Below are 15,414 nucleotides of genomic sequence, written 5' to 3'. Positions count from 1 at the left end.
AGTGGATAATTGCACCTCTTTGAGGCCTATCGTAGTAAAGGAAATAACGTCATATAAAGACAAGACAGAAGCATTCTCAGAAAATTCTTTGGGATGATTGAGTTGAACTCACAGAGCTGAACATTCCTTGGGAAGGAGCAGTTTCGAAACACACTTTTTGTAGAATCTGCAAGTGGATATTTGAGCCTCTCTGAGGAATTCGTTGGAAACAGGATAATTTCAGCTAACTAAACAGAGGCAGTCTCAGAATCTTCTTTGTGATGTTTGCATTCAAATCCCAGAGTTGAACCTTCCTTAGAAAGTTCAGGTTTGAAACACTCTTTTTGTAGGATCGGCAAGTGGATATTTGGACCACTCTGTGGCCATCATTGGAAACGGGTATACCTTCACATAAAATCTAGACAGAAGCATTCGCAGAAACTTTTCTGTGATGACTGCATTCAACTCACAGAGTTGAACACTCCTTTTGAGAGCGCAGTTTTGAAACTCTCTTTCTGTGGAATCTGCAAGTGGAGATTTGGAGCACTTTTAGGCCTGTGGTAGTAAAGGGAATAGCTTCATATATTTTGACCCCTCTGAGGATTTCGTTGGAAACGGGAAAAACCGCACATAACTAAACTGAAGCATTCTCAGAACTTTCTTCGTGATGTTTGTATTCAACGCACAGTGTTGAAACGTTCTTTGATTGCTCACGTTTGAAACACACTTTTTGTAGAATCTGCAAGTGGATATTTGGACCCCTCTGAGGATTTCCTTGGAAACGGGATAAATGCACCTAAATAAACAGAAGCATTCTCAGAAATTTATTTGTGATGTTTGCATTCAAACCCCAGAGTTGGACCTTCCTTTGATAGTTCAGGTTTGAAACACTCTTTTTTAGGATCTGCAAGTGCATATTTGGACCACTCTGTGGCCTTCTTTCAAAACGGGTATATCTTCACATAAAATCTAGACAGAAGCCTTCTCAGAAACTTCTTTGTGATGTTTGCATTCAACTCACAGAGTTGAACGCTCCTTTTCAGAGTGCAATTTTGAAACTCTCTTTCTGTGGAATCTGCAAGTGGAGATTTGGACCTCTTTGAAGATTTCGTTGGAAACAGAATCAGCTTCACATAAAAACTATACGGAAGCATTCTCAGGAACTACTTGGTGATGTTTGTATTCAACCTCCAGAGTTGAACTTTCCTTTGGAAAGAGCAGCTATGAAACACTCTTTCTCTAGGATCTGCAAGTGGACCTTTTGAGGGCTTTGAGGTTTGTGGTGGAAAAGGAAGTATCTTCACATAAAAAACTAGATCGAAGCATTCTCAGAAACTTTTCTGTTGTGACTGCATTCAACTCACAGAGTTGAACACTCCTTTTGAGAGCGCAGTCTTGAAACTCTCTTTCTGTGGAATCTGCAAGAGGAGATTTGGAGCGCTTTGAGGCCTATGGTAGTAAAGGGAATAGCTTCATATAAAAACTAGACAGAAGCATTCTCCGAAAATAGTTTGTGATGATAGAGTTTAACTCACAGAGCTGAACATTCGATTGGATGGAGCAGGTTTGAAACACACTTTTTGTAGAATCTGCAAGTGGATATTTGGACCTCTCTGAGGATTTCGTTGGAAACGGGATAACTGCACCTAACTAAACAGAAGCATTCTCAGAAGCTTCTTTGTGATGTTTGCATTCAAATCCCAGAGTTGAACCTTCCTTTGATAGCTCAGGTTTGAAACACTCTTTTTGTAGGATCTGCAAGTGGATATTTGGACCACTCTGTGGCCTTCGTTCGAAACGGGTATAACTTCACATAAAATCTAGACAGAAGCCTTCTCAGAAACTTCCCTGTGATGATTGCATTCAACTCACAGAGGTGAACACTCCTATGGAGTCAGCAGTTTTGAAACTCTCTTTCTGTGGAATCTGCAAGTGGATATGTGGACCTCTTTGAAGATTTCTTTGGAAACGGGAATATCTTCACATAAAAACTAAACAGAAGCATTCTCTGAAACTTCTCTGTGATGCTTGTGTTCAACTCACAGAGTTTCACATTGCTTTTCATAGAGCAGTGCTGAAACATTCTTTTCGTAGTGTCTGCAAGTGGACATTTGGAGAGCTTTCAGGCCTGTGGTGGAAAACGAATTATCGTCACATAAAAAGTAGAGAGAAGCATTGTCAGAAACTTCTTTGTGATTATTGCATTCAACTCACAGAGTCGTAGGTTCCTTTTCAAACAGTAGTTTCCAAACACTCCTTCTGTGGAATCGGCAAGTGGATATTTGGACCGCTTTGAAGATTTCGTTGGAAAGGGGAAAATCTTCACAGAAAAGCTAAACAGAAGCATTCTCAGAAACTTCTTTGTGATGTTTGCATTCAACTCACAGAGTTGAACTTTCCTTTTGAGACAGAAGCTCTGAAACACTCTTTTTCTAGAATCTGCAAGTGGACATTTGGAGGGCTTCGAGGCCTGTGGTGGAAAAGGAAATATCTTCCCGTAGAAACTAGATAGAAGCATTCTCAGAAGCTACTTTGGGATGATTGCATTCAAGTCACAGAGTTGAACATTCCCTTTGACAGAGAAGTTCAGAAACTCTCTTTTTTAGAATCTGCAAGTGATGATATGAACCGCTTTGAGGCCCATGGTAGTAAAGGAAATATCTTCATATAAAAACTAGACAGCAGCATTCTCAGAAAATTCTTTGTGACGACTGAGTTTAACTCACAGAGCTGAATATTCCTTTGGATGGAGGAGTTTGGAAACAAACTATTTGTCGAATCTGCAATTGGATATTTGGACCACTCTGTGGCCTTCTTTCAAAACGGGTATATCTTCACATAAAATCTAGACAGAAGCCTTCTCAGAAACTTCTTTGTGATGTTTGCATTCAACTCACAGAGTTGAACACTCCTTTTGAGAGTGCAATTTTGAAACTCTCTTTCTGTGGAATCTGCAAGTGGAGATTTGGACCTCTTTGAAGATTTCGTTGGAAACAGAATCAGCTTCATATAAAAACTATACGGAAGCATTCTCAGGAACTACTTGGTGATGTTTGTATTCAACCTCCAGAGTTGAACTTTCCTTTGGAAAGAGCAGCTATGAAACACTCTTTCTCTAGGATCTGCAAGTGGACCTTTTGAGGGCTTTGAGGTTTGTGGTGGAAAAGGAAGTATCTTCACATAAAAAACTAGATCGAAGCATTCTCAGAAACTTTTCTGTTGTGACTGCATTCAACTCACAGAGTTGAACACTCCTTTTGAGAGCGCAGTCTTGAAACTCTCTTTCTGTGGAATCTGCAAGTGGAGATTTGGAGCGCTTTGAGGCCTATGGTAGTAAAGGGAATAGCTTCATATAAAAACTAGACAGAAGCATTCTCCGAAAATAGTTTGTGATGATAGAGTTTAACTCACAGAGCTGAACATTCCTTTGGATGGAGCAGGTTTGAAACACACTTTTTGTAGAATCTGCAAGTGGATATTTGGACCTCTCTGAGGATTTCGTTGGAAACGGGATAACTGCACCTAACTAAACAGAAGCATTCTCAGAAGCTTCTTTGTGATGTTTGCATTCAAATCCCAGAGTTGAATCTTCCTTTGATAGCTCAGGTTTGAAACACTCTTTTTGTAGGATCTGCAAGTGGATATTTGGACCACTCTGTGGCCTTAGTTCGAAACGGGTATTTCTTCACATAAAATCTAGACAGAAGCCTTCTCAGAAACTTCCCTGTGATGATTGCATTCAACTCACAGAGGTGAACACTCCTATGGAGTCAGCAGTTTTGAAACTCTCTTTCTGTGGAATCTGCAAGTGGATATGTGGACCTCTTTGAAGATTTCTTTGGAAACGGGAATATCTTCACATAAAAACTAAACAGAAGCATTCTCTGAAACTTCTCTGTGATGCTTGTGTTCAACTCACAGAGTTTCACATTGCTTTTCATAGAGCAGTGATGAAACATTCTTTTCGTAGTGTCTGCAAGTGGACATTTGGAGAGCTTTCAGGCCTGTGGTGGAAAACGAATTATCGTCACATAAAAAGTAGAGAGAAGCATTGTCAGAAACTTCTTTGTGATTATTGCATTCAACTCACAGAGTCGTAGGTTCCTTTTCAAACAGTAGTTTCCAAACACTCTTTCTGTGGAATCGGCAAGTGGATATTTGGAACGCTTTGAAGATTTCGTTAGAAAGGGGAAAATCTTCACCGAAAGGCTAAACAGAAGCATTCTCAGAAACTTCTTTGTGATGTTTGCATTCAACTCACAGAGTTGAACTTTCCTTTTGAGACAGAAGCTTTGAAACACTCTTTTTCTAGAATCTGCAAGTGGACATTTGGAGGGCTTCGAGGCCTGTGGTGGAAAAGGAAATATCTTCCCGTAGAAACTAGATAGAAGCATTCTCAGAAGCTACTTTGGGATGATTGCATTCAAGTCACAGAGTTGAACATTCCCTTTGACAGAGAAGTTCAGAAACTCTCTTTTTTAGAATCTGCAAGTGGAGATATGAACCGCTTTGAGGCCCATGGTAGTAAAGGAAATATCTTCATATAAAAACTAGACAGCAGCATTCTCAGAAAATTCTTTGTGACGACTGAGTTTAACTCACAGAGCTGAATATTCCTTTGGATGGAGGTGTTTCGAAACAAACTATTTGTAGAATCTGCAATTGGATATTTGGACCACTCTGTGGCCTTCTTTCAAAACGGGTATATCTTCACATAAAATCTAGACAGAAGCCTTCTCAGAAACTTCTTTGTGATGTTTGCATTCAACTCACAGAGTTGTACACTCCTTTTGAGAGTGCAATTTTGAAACTCTCTTTCTGTGGAATCTGCAAGTGGAGATTTGGACCTCTTTGAAGATTTCGTTGGAAACAGAATCAGCTTCACATAAAAACTATACGGAAGCATTCTCAGGAACTACTTGGTGATGTTTGTATTCAACCTCCAGAGTTGAACTTTCCTTTGGAAAGAGCAGCTATGAAACACTCTTTCTCTAGGATCTGCAAGTGGACCTTTTGAGGGCTTTGAGGTTTGTGGTGGAAAAGGAAGTATCTTCACATAAAAAACTAGATCGAAGCATTCTCAGAAACTTTTCTGTTGTGACTGCATTCAACTCACAGAGTTGAACACTCCTTTTGAGAGCGCAGTCTTGAAACTCTCTTTCTGTGGAATCTGCAAGTGGAGATTTGGAGCGCTTTGAGGCCTATGGTAGTAAAGGGAATAGCTTCATATAAAAACTAGACAGAAGCATTCTCCGAAAATAGTTTGTGATGATAGAGTTTAACTCACAGAGCTGAACATTCCTTTGGATGGAGCAGGTTTGAAACACACTTTTTGTAGAATCTGCAAGTGGATATTTGGACCTCTCTGAGGATTTCGTTGGAAACGGGATAACTGCACCTAACTAAACAGAAGCATTCTCAGAAGCTTCTTTGTGATGTTTGCATTCAAATCCCAGAGTTGAACCTTCCTTTGATAGCTCAGGTTTGAAACACTCTTTTTGTAGGATCTGCAAGTGGATATTTGGACCACTCTGTGGCCTTCGTTCGAAACGGGTATATCTTCACATAAAATCTAGACAGAAGCCTTCTCAGAAACTTCCCTGTGATGATTGCATTCAACTCACAGAGGTGAACACTCCTATGGAGTCAGCAGTTTTGAAACTCTCTTTCTGTGGAATCTGCAAGTGGATATGTGGACCTCTTTGAAGATTTCTTTGGAAACGGGAATATCTTCACATAAAAACTAAACAGAAGCATTCTCTGAAACTTCTCTGTGATGCTTGTGTTCAACTCACAGAGTTTCACATTGCTTTTCATAGAGCAGTGCTGAAACATTCTTTTCGTAGTGTCTGCAAGTGGACATTTGGAGAGCTTTCAGGCCTGTGGTGGAAAACGAATTATCGTCACATAAAAAGTAGAGAGAAGCATTGTCAGAAACTTCTTTGTGATTATTGCATTCAACTCACAGAGTCGTAGGTTCCTTTTCAAACAGTAGTTTCCAAACACTCTTTCTGTGGAATCGGCAAGTGGATATTTGGACCGCTTTGAAGATTTCGTTGGAAAGGGGAAAATCTTCACAGAAAAGCTAAACAGAAGCATTCTCAGAAACTTCTTTGTGATGTTTGCATTCAACTCACAGAGTTGAACTTTCCTTTTGAGACAGAAGCTTTGAAACACTCTTTTTCTAGAATCTGCAAGTGGACATTTGGAGGGCTTCGAGGCCTGTGGTGGAAAAGGAAATATCTTCCCGTAGAAACTAGATAGAAGCATTCTCAGAAACTACTTTGGGATGATTGCATTCAAGTCACAGAGTTGCACATTCCCATTGACAGAGAAGTTCAGAAACTCTCTTTTTTACAATCTGCAAGTGGAGATATGAACCGCTTTGAGGCCCATGGTAGTAAAGGAAATATCTTCATATAAAAACTAGACAGCAGCATTCTCAGAAAATTCTTTGTGACGACTGAGTTTAACTCACAGAGCTGAACATTCCTTTGGATGGAGGAGTTTCGAAACACACTATTTGTAGAATCTGCAATTGGATATTTGGGCCTCTCTGAGGATTTCGCGGGAAACGGGTTAAACCGTACATAACTAAACAGAAGCATTCTCAGAACCTTCTTTGTGATGATTGCATTCAACTCACAGTGTTGAACCTTTCTTTGATAGTTCAGGTTTGAAACACTCTTTTTGTAGAAACTGCAAGTGGATATTTGGAACCCTCTGAGGATTTCACTGGAAACGGGATACACCGCACATAACTAAACAGAAGCATTCTCAGAACCTTCTTCGTGATGTTTGCATTCAACTCAGAGTGTTGAACCTTTCTTTGATAGTTCAGGTTTGAAACACCCTTTTGTAGAGACTGCAAGTGGATAATTGCACCTCTTTGAGGCCTATCGTAGTAAAGGAAATAACGTCATATTAAGACAAGACAGAAGCATTCTCAGAAAATTCTTTGGGATGATTGAGTTGAACTCACAGAGCTGAACATTCCTTGGGAAGGAGCAGTTTCGAAACACACTTTTTGTAGAATCTGCAAGTGGATATTTGAGCCTCTCTGAGGAATTCGTTGGAAACAGGATAATTTCAGCTAACTAGACAGAGGCAGTCTCAGAATCTTCTTTGTGATGTTTGCATTCAAATCCCAGAGTTGAACCTTCCTTAGAAAGTTGAGGTTTGAAACACTCTTTTTATAGGATCGGCAAGTGTATATTTGGACCACTCTGTGGCCATCATTGGAAACGGGTATACCTTCACATAAAATCTAGACAGAAGCATTCTCAGAAACTTTTCTGTGATGACTGCATTCAACTCACAGAGTTGAACACTCCTTTTGAGAGCGCAGTTTTGAAACTCTCTTTCTGTGGAATCTGCAAGTGGAGATTTGGAGCACTTTTAGGCCTGTGGTAGTAAAGGGAATAGCTTCATATATTTTGACCCCTCAGAGGATTTCGTTGGAAACGGGAAAAACCGCACATAACTAAACTGAAGCATTCTCAGAACTTTCTTCGTGATGTTTGTATTCAACGCACAGTGTTGAAACGTTCTTTGATTGCTCACGTTTGAAACACACTTTTTGTAGAATCTGCAAGTGGATATTTGGACCCCTCTGAGGATTTCCTTGGAAACGGGATAAATGCACCTAAATCAACAGAAGCATTCTCAGAAATTTATTTGTGATGTTTGCATTCAAACCCCAGAGTTGGACCTTCCTTTGATAGTTCAGGTTTGAAACACTCTTTTTTAGGATCTGCAAGTGCATATTTGGACCACTCTGTGGCCTTCTTTCAAAACGGGTATATCTTCACATAAAATCTAGACAGAAGCCTTCTCAGAAACTTCTTTGTGATGTTTGCATTCAACTCACAGAGTTGAACACTCCTTTTGAGAGTGCAATTTTGAAACTCTCTTTCTGTGGAATCTGCAAGTGGAGATTTGGACCTCTTTGAAGATTTCGTTGGAAACAGAATCAGCTTCACATAAAAACTATACGGAAGCATTCTCAGGAACTACTTGGTGATGTTTGTATTCAACCTCCAGAGTTGAACTTTCCTTTGGAAAGAGCAGCTATGAAACACTCTTTCTCTAGGATCTGCAAGTGGACCTTTTGAGGGCTTTGAGGTTTGTGGTGGAAAAGGAAGTATCTTCACATAAAAAACTAGATCGAAGCATTCTCAGAAACTTTTCTGTTGTGACTGCATTCAACTCACAGAGTTGAACACTCCTTTTGAGAGCGCAGTCTTGAAACTCTCTTTCTGTGGAATCTGCAAGTGGAGATTTGGAGCGCTTTGAGGCCTATGGTAGTAAAGGGAATAGCTTCATATAAAAACTAGACAGAAGCATTCTCCGAAAATAGTTTGTGATGATAGAGTTTAACTCACAGAGCTGAACATTCGTTTGGATGGAGCAGGTTGGAAACACACTTTTTGTAGAATCTGCAAGTGGATATTTGGACCTCTCTGAGGATTTCGTTGGAAACGGGATAACTGCACCTAACTAAACAGAAGCATTCTCAGAAGCTTCTTTGTGATGTTTGCATTCAAATCCCAGAGTTGAACCTTCCTTTGATAGCTCAGGTTTGAAACACTCTTTTTGTAGGATCTGCAAGTGGATATTTGGACCACTCTGTGGCCTTCGTTCGAAACGGGTATATCTTCACATAAAATCTAGACAGAAGCCTTCTCAGAAACTTCCCTGTGATGATTGCATTCAACTCACAGAGGTGAACACTCCTATGGAGTCAGCAGTTTTGAAACTCTCTTTCTGTGGAATCTGCAAGTGGATATGTGGACCTCTTTGAAGATTTCTTTGGAAACGGGAATATCTTCACATAAAAACTAAACAGAAGCATTCTCTGAAACTTCTCTGTGATGCTTGTGTTCAACTCACAGAGTTTCACATTGCTTTTCATAGAGCAGTGCTGAAACATTCTTTTCGTAGTGTCTGCAAGTGGACATTTGGAGAGCTTTCAGGCCTGTGGTGGAAAACGAATTATCGTCACATAAAAAGTAGAGAGAAGCATTGTCAGAAACTTCTTTGTGATTATTGCATTCAACTCACAGAGTCGTAGGTTCCTTTTCAAACAGTAGTTTCCAAACACTCTTTCTGTGGAATCGGCAAGTGGATATTTGGACCGCTTTGAAGATTTCGTTGGAAAGGGGAAAATCTTCACAGAAAAGCTAAACAGAAGCATTCTCAGAAACTTCTTTGTGATGTTTGCATTCAACTCACAGAGTTGAACTTTCCTTTTGAGACAGAAGCTTTGAAACACTCTTTTTCTAGAATCTGCAAGTGGACATTTGGAGGGCTTCGAGGCCTGTGGTGGAAAAGGAAATATCTTCCCGTAGAAACTACATAGAAGCATTCTCAGAAACTACTTTGGGATGATTGCATTCAAGTCACAGAGTTGCACATTCCCATTGACAGAGAAGTTCAGAAACTCTCTTTTTTACAATCTGCAAGTGGAGATATGAACCGCTTTGAGGCCCATGGTAGTAAAGGAAATATCTTCATATAAAAACTAGACAGCAGCATTCTCAGAAAATTCTTTGTGACGACTGAGTTTAACTCACAGAGCTGAACATTCCTTTGGATGGAGGAGTTTCGAAACACACTATTTGTAGAATCTGCAATTGGATATTTGGACCTCTCTGAGGATTTCGCGGGAAACGGGTTAAACCGTACATAACTAAACAGAAGCATTCTCAGAACCTTCTTCGTGATGATTGCATTCAACTCACAGTGTTGAACCTTTCTTTGATAGTTCAGGTTTGAAACACTCTTTTTGTAGAAACTGCAAGTGGATATTTGGAACCCTCTGAGGATTTCACTGGAAACGGGATACACCGCACATAACTAAACAGAAGCATTCTCAGAACCTTCTTCGTGATGTTTGCATTCAACTCAGAGTGTTGAACCTTTCTTTGATAGTTCAGGTTTGAAACACCCTTTTGTAGAGACTGCAAGTGGATAATTGCACCTCTTTGAGGCCTATCGTAGTAAAGGAAATAACGTCATATTAAGACAAGACAGAAGCATTCTCAGAAAATTCTTTGGGATGATTGAGTTGAACTCACAGAGCTGAACATTCCTTGGGAAGGAGCAGTTTCGAAACACACTTTTTGTAGAATCTGCAAGTGGATATTTGAGCCTCTCTGAGGAATTCGTTGGAAACAGGATAATTTCAGCTAACTAAACAGAGGCAGTCTCAGAATCTTCTTTGTGATGTTTGCATTCAAATCCCAGAGTTGAACCTTCCTTAGAAAGTTGAGGTTTGAAACACTCTTTTTGTAGGATCGGCAAGTGTATATTTGGACCACTCTGTGGCCATCATTGGAAACGGGTATACCTTCACATAAAATCTAGACAGAAGCATTCTCAGAAACTTTTCTGTGATGACTGCATTCAACTCACAGAGTTGAACACTCCTTTTGAGAGCGCAGTTTTGAAACTCTCTTTCTGTGGAATCTGCAAGTGGAGATTTGGAGCACTTTTAGGCCTGTGGTAGTAAAGGGAATAGCTTCATATATTTTGACCCCTCTGAGGATTTCGTTGGAAACGGGAAAAACCGCACATAACTAAACTGAAGCATTCTCAGAACTTTCTTCGTGATGTTTGTATTCAACGCACAGTGTTGAAACGTTCTTTGATTGCTCACGTTTGAAACACACTTTTTGTAGAATCTGCAAGTGGATATTTGGACCCCTCTGAGGATTTCCTTGGAAACGGGATAAATGCACCTAAATCAACAGAAGCATTCTCAGAAATTTATTTGTGATGTTTGCATTCAAACCCCAGAGTTGGACCTTCCTTTGATAGTTCAGGTTTGAAACACTCTTTTTTAGGATCTGCAAGTGCATATTTGGACCACTCTGTGGCCTTCTTTCAAAACGGGTATATCTTCACATAAAATCTAGACAGAAGCCTTCTCAGAAACTTCTTTGTGATGTTTGCATTCAACTCACAGAGTTGAACACTCCTTTTGAGAGTGCAATTTTGAAACTCTCTTTCTGTGGAATCTGCAAGTGGAGATTTGGACCTCTTTGAAGATTTCGTTGGAAACAGAATCAGCTTCACATAAAAACTATACGGAAGCATTCTCAGGAACTACTTGGTGATGTTTGTATTCAACCTCCAGAGTTGAACTTTCCTTTGGAAAGAGCAGCTATGAAACACTCTTTCTCTAGGATCTGCAAGTGGACCTTTTGAGGCCTTTGAGGTTTGTGGTGGAAAAGGAAGTATCTTCACATAAAAAACTAGATCGAAGCATTCTCAGAAACTTTTCTGTTGTGACTGCATTCAACTCACAGAGTTGAACACTCCTTTTGAGAGCGCAGTCTTGAAACTCTCTTTCTGTGGAATCTGCAAGTGGAGATTTGGAGCGCTTTGAGGCCTATGGTAGTAAAGGGAATAGCTTCATATAAAAACTAGACAGAAGCATTCTCCGAAAATAGTTTGTGATGATAGAGTTTAACTCACAGAGCTGAACATTCGATTGGATGGAGCAGGTTTGAAACACACTTTTTGTAGAATCTGCAAGTGGATATTTGGACCTCTCTGAGGATTTCGTTGGAAACGGGATAACTGCACCTAACTAAACAGAAGCATTCTCAGAAGCTTCTTTGTGATGTTTGCATTCAAATCCCGGAGTTGAACCTTCCTTTGATAGCTCAGGTTTGAAACACTCTTTTTGTAGGATCTGCAAGTGGATATTTGGACCACTCTGTGGCCTTCGTTCGAAACGGGTATATCTTCACATAAAATCTAGACAGAAGCCTTCTCAGAAACTTCCCTGTGATGATTGCATTCAACTCACACAGGTGAACACTCCTATGGAGTCAGCAGTTTTGAAACTGTCTTTCTGTGGAATCTGCAAGTGGATATGTGGACCTCTTTGAAGATTTCTTTGGAAACGGGAATATCTTCACATAAAAACTAAACAGAAGCATTCTCTGAAACTTCTCTGTGATGCTTGTGTTCAACTCACAGAGTTTCACATTGCTTTTCATAGAGCAGTGCTGAAACATTCTTTTCGTAGTGTCTGCAAGTGGACATTTGGAGAGCTTTCAGGCCTGTGGTGGAAAACGAATTATCGTCACATAAAAAGTAGAGAGAAGCATTGTCAGAAACTTCTTTGTGATTATTGCATTCAACTCACAGAGTCGTAGGTTCCTTTTCAAACAGTAGTTTCCAAACACACTTTCTGTGGAATCGGCAAGTGGATATTTGGACCGCTTTGAAGATTTCGTTGGAAAGGGGAAAATCTTCACAGAAAAGCTAAACAGAAGCATTCTCAGAAACTTCTTTGTGATGTTTGCATTCAACTCACAGAGTTGAACTTTCCTTTTGAGACAGAAGCTTTGAAACACTCTTTTTCTAGAATCTGCAAGTGGACATTTGGAGGGCTTCGAGGCCTGTGGTGGAAAAGGAAATATCTTCCCGTAGAAACTAGATAGAAGCATTCTCAGAAACTACTTTGGGATGATTGCATTCAAGTCACAGAGTTGCACATTCCCATTGACAGAGAAGTTCAGAAACTCTCTTTTTTAGAATCTGCAAGTGGAGATATGAACCGCTTTGAGGCCCATGGTAGTAAAGGAAATATCTTCATATAAAAACTAGACAGCAGCATTCTCAGAAAATTCTTTGTGACGACTGAGTTTAACTCACAGAGCTGAACATTCCTTTGGATGGAGGAGTTTCGAAACACACTATTTGTAGAATCTGCAATTGGATATTTGGACCTCTCTGAGGATTTCGCGGGAAACGGGTTAAACCGTACATAACTAAACAGAAGCATTCTCAGAACCTTCTTTGTGATGATTGCATTCAACTCACAGTGTTGAACCTTTCTTTGATAGTTCAGGTTTGAAACACTCTTTTTGTAGAAACTGCAAGTGGATATTTGGAACCCTCCGAGGATTTCACTGGAAACGGGATACACCGCACATAACTAAACAGAAGCATTCTCAGAACCTTCTTCGTGATGTTTGCATTCAACTCAGAGTGTTGAACCTTTCTTTGATAGTTCAGGTTTGAAACACCCTTTTGTAGAGACTGCAAGTGGATAATTGCACCTCTTTGAGGCCTATCGTAGTAAAGGAAATAACGTCATATTAAGACAAGACAGAAGCATTCTCAGAAAATTCTTTGGGATGATTGAGTTGAACTCACAGAGCTGAACATTCCTTGGGAAGGAGCAGTTTCGAAACACACTTTTTGTAGAATCTGCAAGTGGATATTTGAGCCTCTCTGAGGAATTCGTTGGAAACAGGATAATTTCAGCTAACTAAACAGAGGCAGTCTCAGAATCTTCTTTGTGATGTTTGCATTCAAATCCCAGAGTTGAACCTTCCTTAGAAAGTTCAGGTTTGAAACACTCTTTTTGTAGGATCGGCAAGTGGATATTTGGACCACTCTGTGGCCATCATTGGAAACGGGTATACCTTCACATAAAATCTAGACAGAAGCATTCTCAGAAACTTTTCTGTGATGACTGCATTCAACTCACAGAGTTGAACACTCCTTTTGAGAGCGCAGTTTTGAAACTCTCTTTCTGTGGAATCTGCAAGTGGAGATTTGGAGCACTTTTAGGCCTGTGGTAGTAAAGGGAATAGCTTCATATATTTTGACCCCTCTGAGGATTTCGTTGGAAACGGGAAAAACCGCACATAACTAAACTGAAGCATTCTCAGAACTTTCTTCGTGATGTTTGTATTCAACGCACAGTGTTGAAACGTTCTTTGATTGCTCAGGTTTGAAACACACTTTTTGTAGAATCTGCAAGTGGATATTTGGACCCCTCTGAGGATTTCGTTGGAAACGGGATAAATGCACCTAAATAAACAGAAGCATTCTCAGAAATTTATTTGTGATGTTTGCATTCAAACCCCAGAGTTGGACCTTCCTTTGATAGTTCAGGTTTGAAACACTCTTTTTTAGGATCTGCAAGTGCATATTTGGACCACTCTGTGGCCTTCTTTCAAAACGGGTATATCTTCACATAAAATCTAGACAGAAGCCTTCTCAGAAACTTCTTTGTGATGTTTGCATTCAACTCACAGAGTTGAACACTCCTTTTGAGAGTGCAATTTTGAAACTCTCTTTCTGTGGAATCTGCAAGTGGAGATTCGGACCTCTTTGAAGATTTCGTTGGAAACAGAATCAGCTTCACATAAAAACTATACGGAAGCATTCTCAGGAACTACTTGGTGATGTTTGTATTCAACCTCCAGAGTTGAGCTTTCCTTTGGAAAGAGCAGGTATGAAACACTCTTTCTCTAGGATCTGCAAGTGGACCTTTTGAGGGCTTTGAGGTTTGTGGTGGAAAAGGAAGTATCTTCACATAAAAAACTTGATCGAAGCATTCTCAGAAACTTTTCTGTTGTGACTGCATTCAACTCACAGAATTGAACACTCCTTTTGAGAGCGCAGTCTTGAAACTCTCCTTCTGTGGAATCTGCAAGTGGAGATTTGGAGCGCTTTGAGGCCTATGGTAGTGAAGGGAATAGCTTCATATAAAAACTAGACAGAAGCATTCTCCGAAAATAGTTTGTGATGATACAGTTTAACTCACAGAGCTGAACATTCGTTTGGATGGAGCAGGTTTGAAACACACTTTTTGTAGAATCTGCAAGTGGATATTTGGACCTCTCTGAGGATTTCGTTGGAAACGGGATAACTGCACCTAACTAAACAGAAGCATTCTCAGAAGCTTCTTTGTGATGTTTGCATTCAAATCCCAGAGTTGAACCTTCCTTTGATAGCTCAGGTTTGAAACACTCTTTTTGTAGGATCTGCAAGTGGATATTTGGACCACTCTGTGGCCTTCGTTCGAAACGGGTATATCTTCACATAAAATCTAGACAGAAGCCTTCTCAGAAACTTCCCTGTGATGATTGCATTCAACTCACAGAGTTGAACACTCCTTTTGAGAGTGCAATTTTGAAACTCTCTTTCTGTGGAATCTGCAAGTGGAGATTCGGACCTCTTTGAAGATTCCGTTGGAAACAGAATCAGCTTCACATAAAAACTATACGGAAGCATTCTCAGGAACTACTTGGTGATGTTTGTATTCAACCTCCAGAGTTGAACTTACCTTTGGAAAGAGCAGCTATGAAACACTCTTTCTCTAGGATCTGCAAGTGGACCTTTTGAGGGCTTTGAGGTTTGTGGTGGAAAAGGAAGTATCTTCACATAAAAAACTAGATCGAAGCATTCTCAGAAACTTTTCTGTTGTGACTGCATTCAACTCACAGAGTTGAACACTCCTTTTGAGAGCGCAGTCTTGAAACTCTCTTTCTGTGGAATCTGCAAGTGGAGATTTGGAGCGCTTTGAGGCCTATGGTAGTAAAGGGAATAGCTTCATATAAAAACTAGACAGAAGCATTCTCCGAAAATAGTTTGTGATGATAGAGTTTAACTCACAGAGCT

Source organism: Pan troglodytes, chromosome 19 (assembly GCF_028858775.2).
Source record: "Pan troglodytes isolate AG18354 chromosome 19, NHGRI_mPanTro3-v2.0_pri, whole genome shotgun sequence".
In the NCBI taxonomy this organism is placed as follows: Eukaryota; Metazoa; Chordata; class Mammalia; order Primates; family Hominidae; genus Pan; species Pan troglodytes.
The sequence above is the reverse complement of the archived record's forward strand: the minus strand, read 5'-3'. Positions refer to the sequence as shown.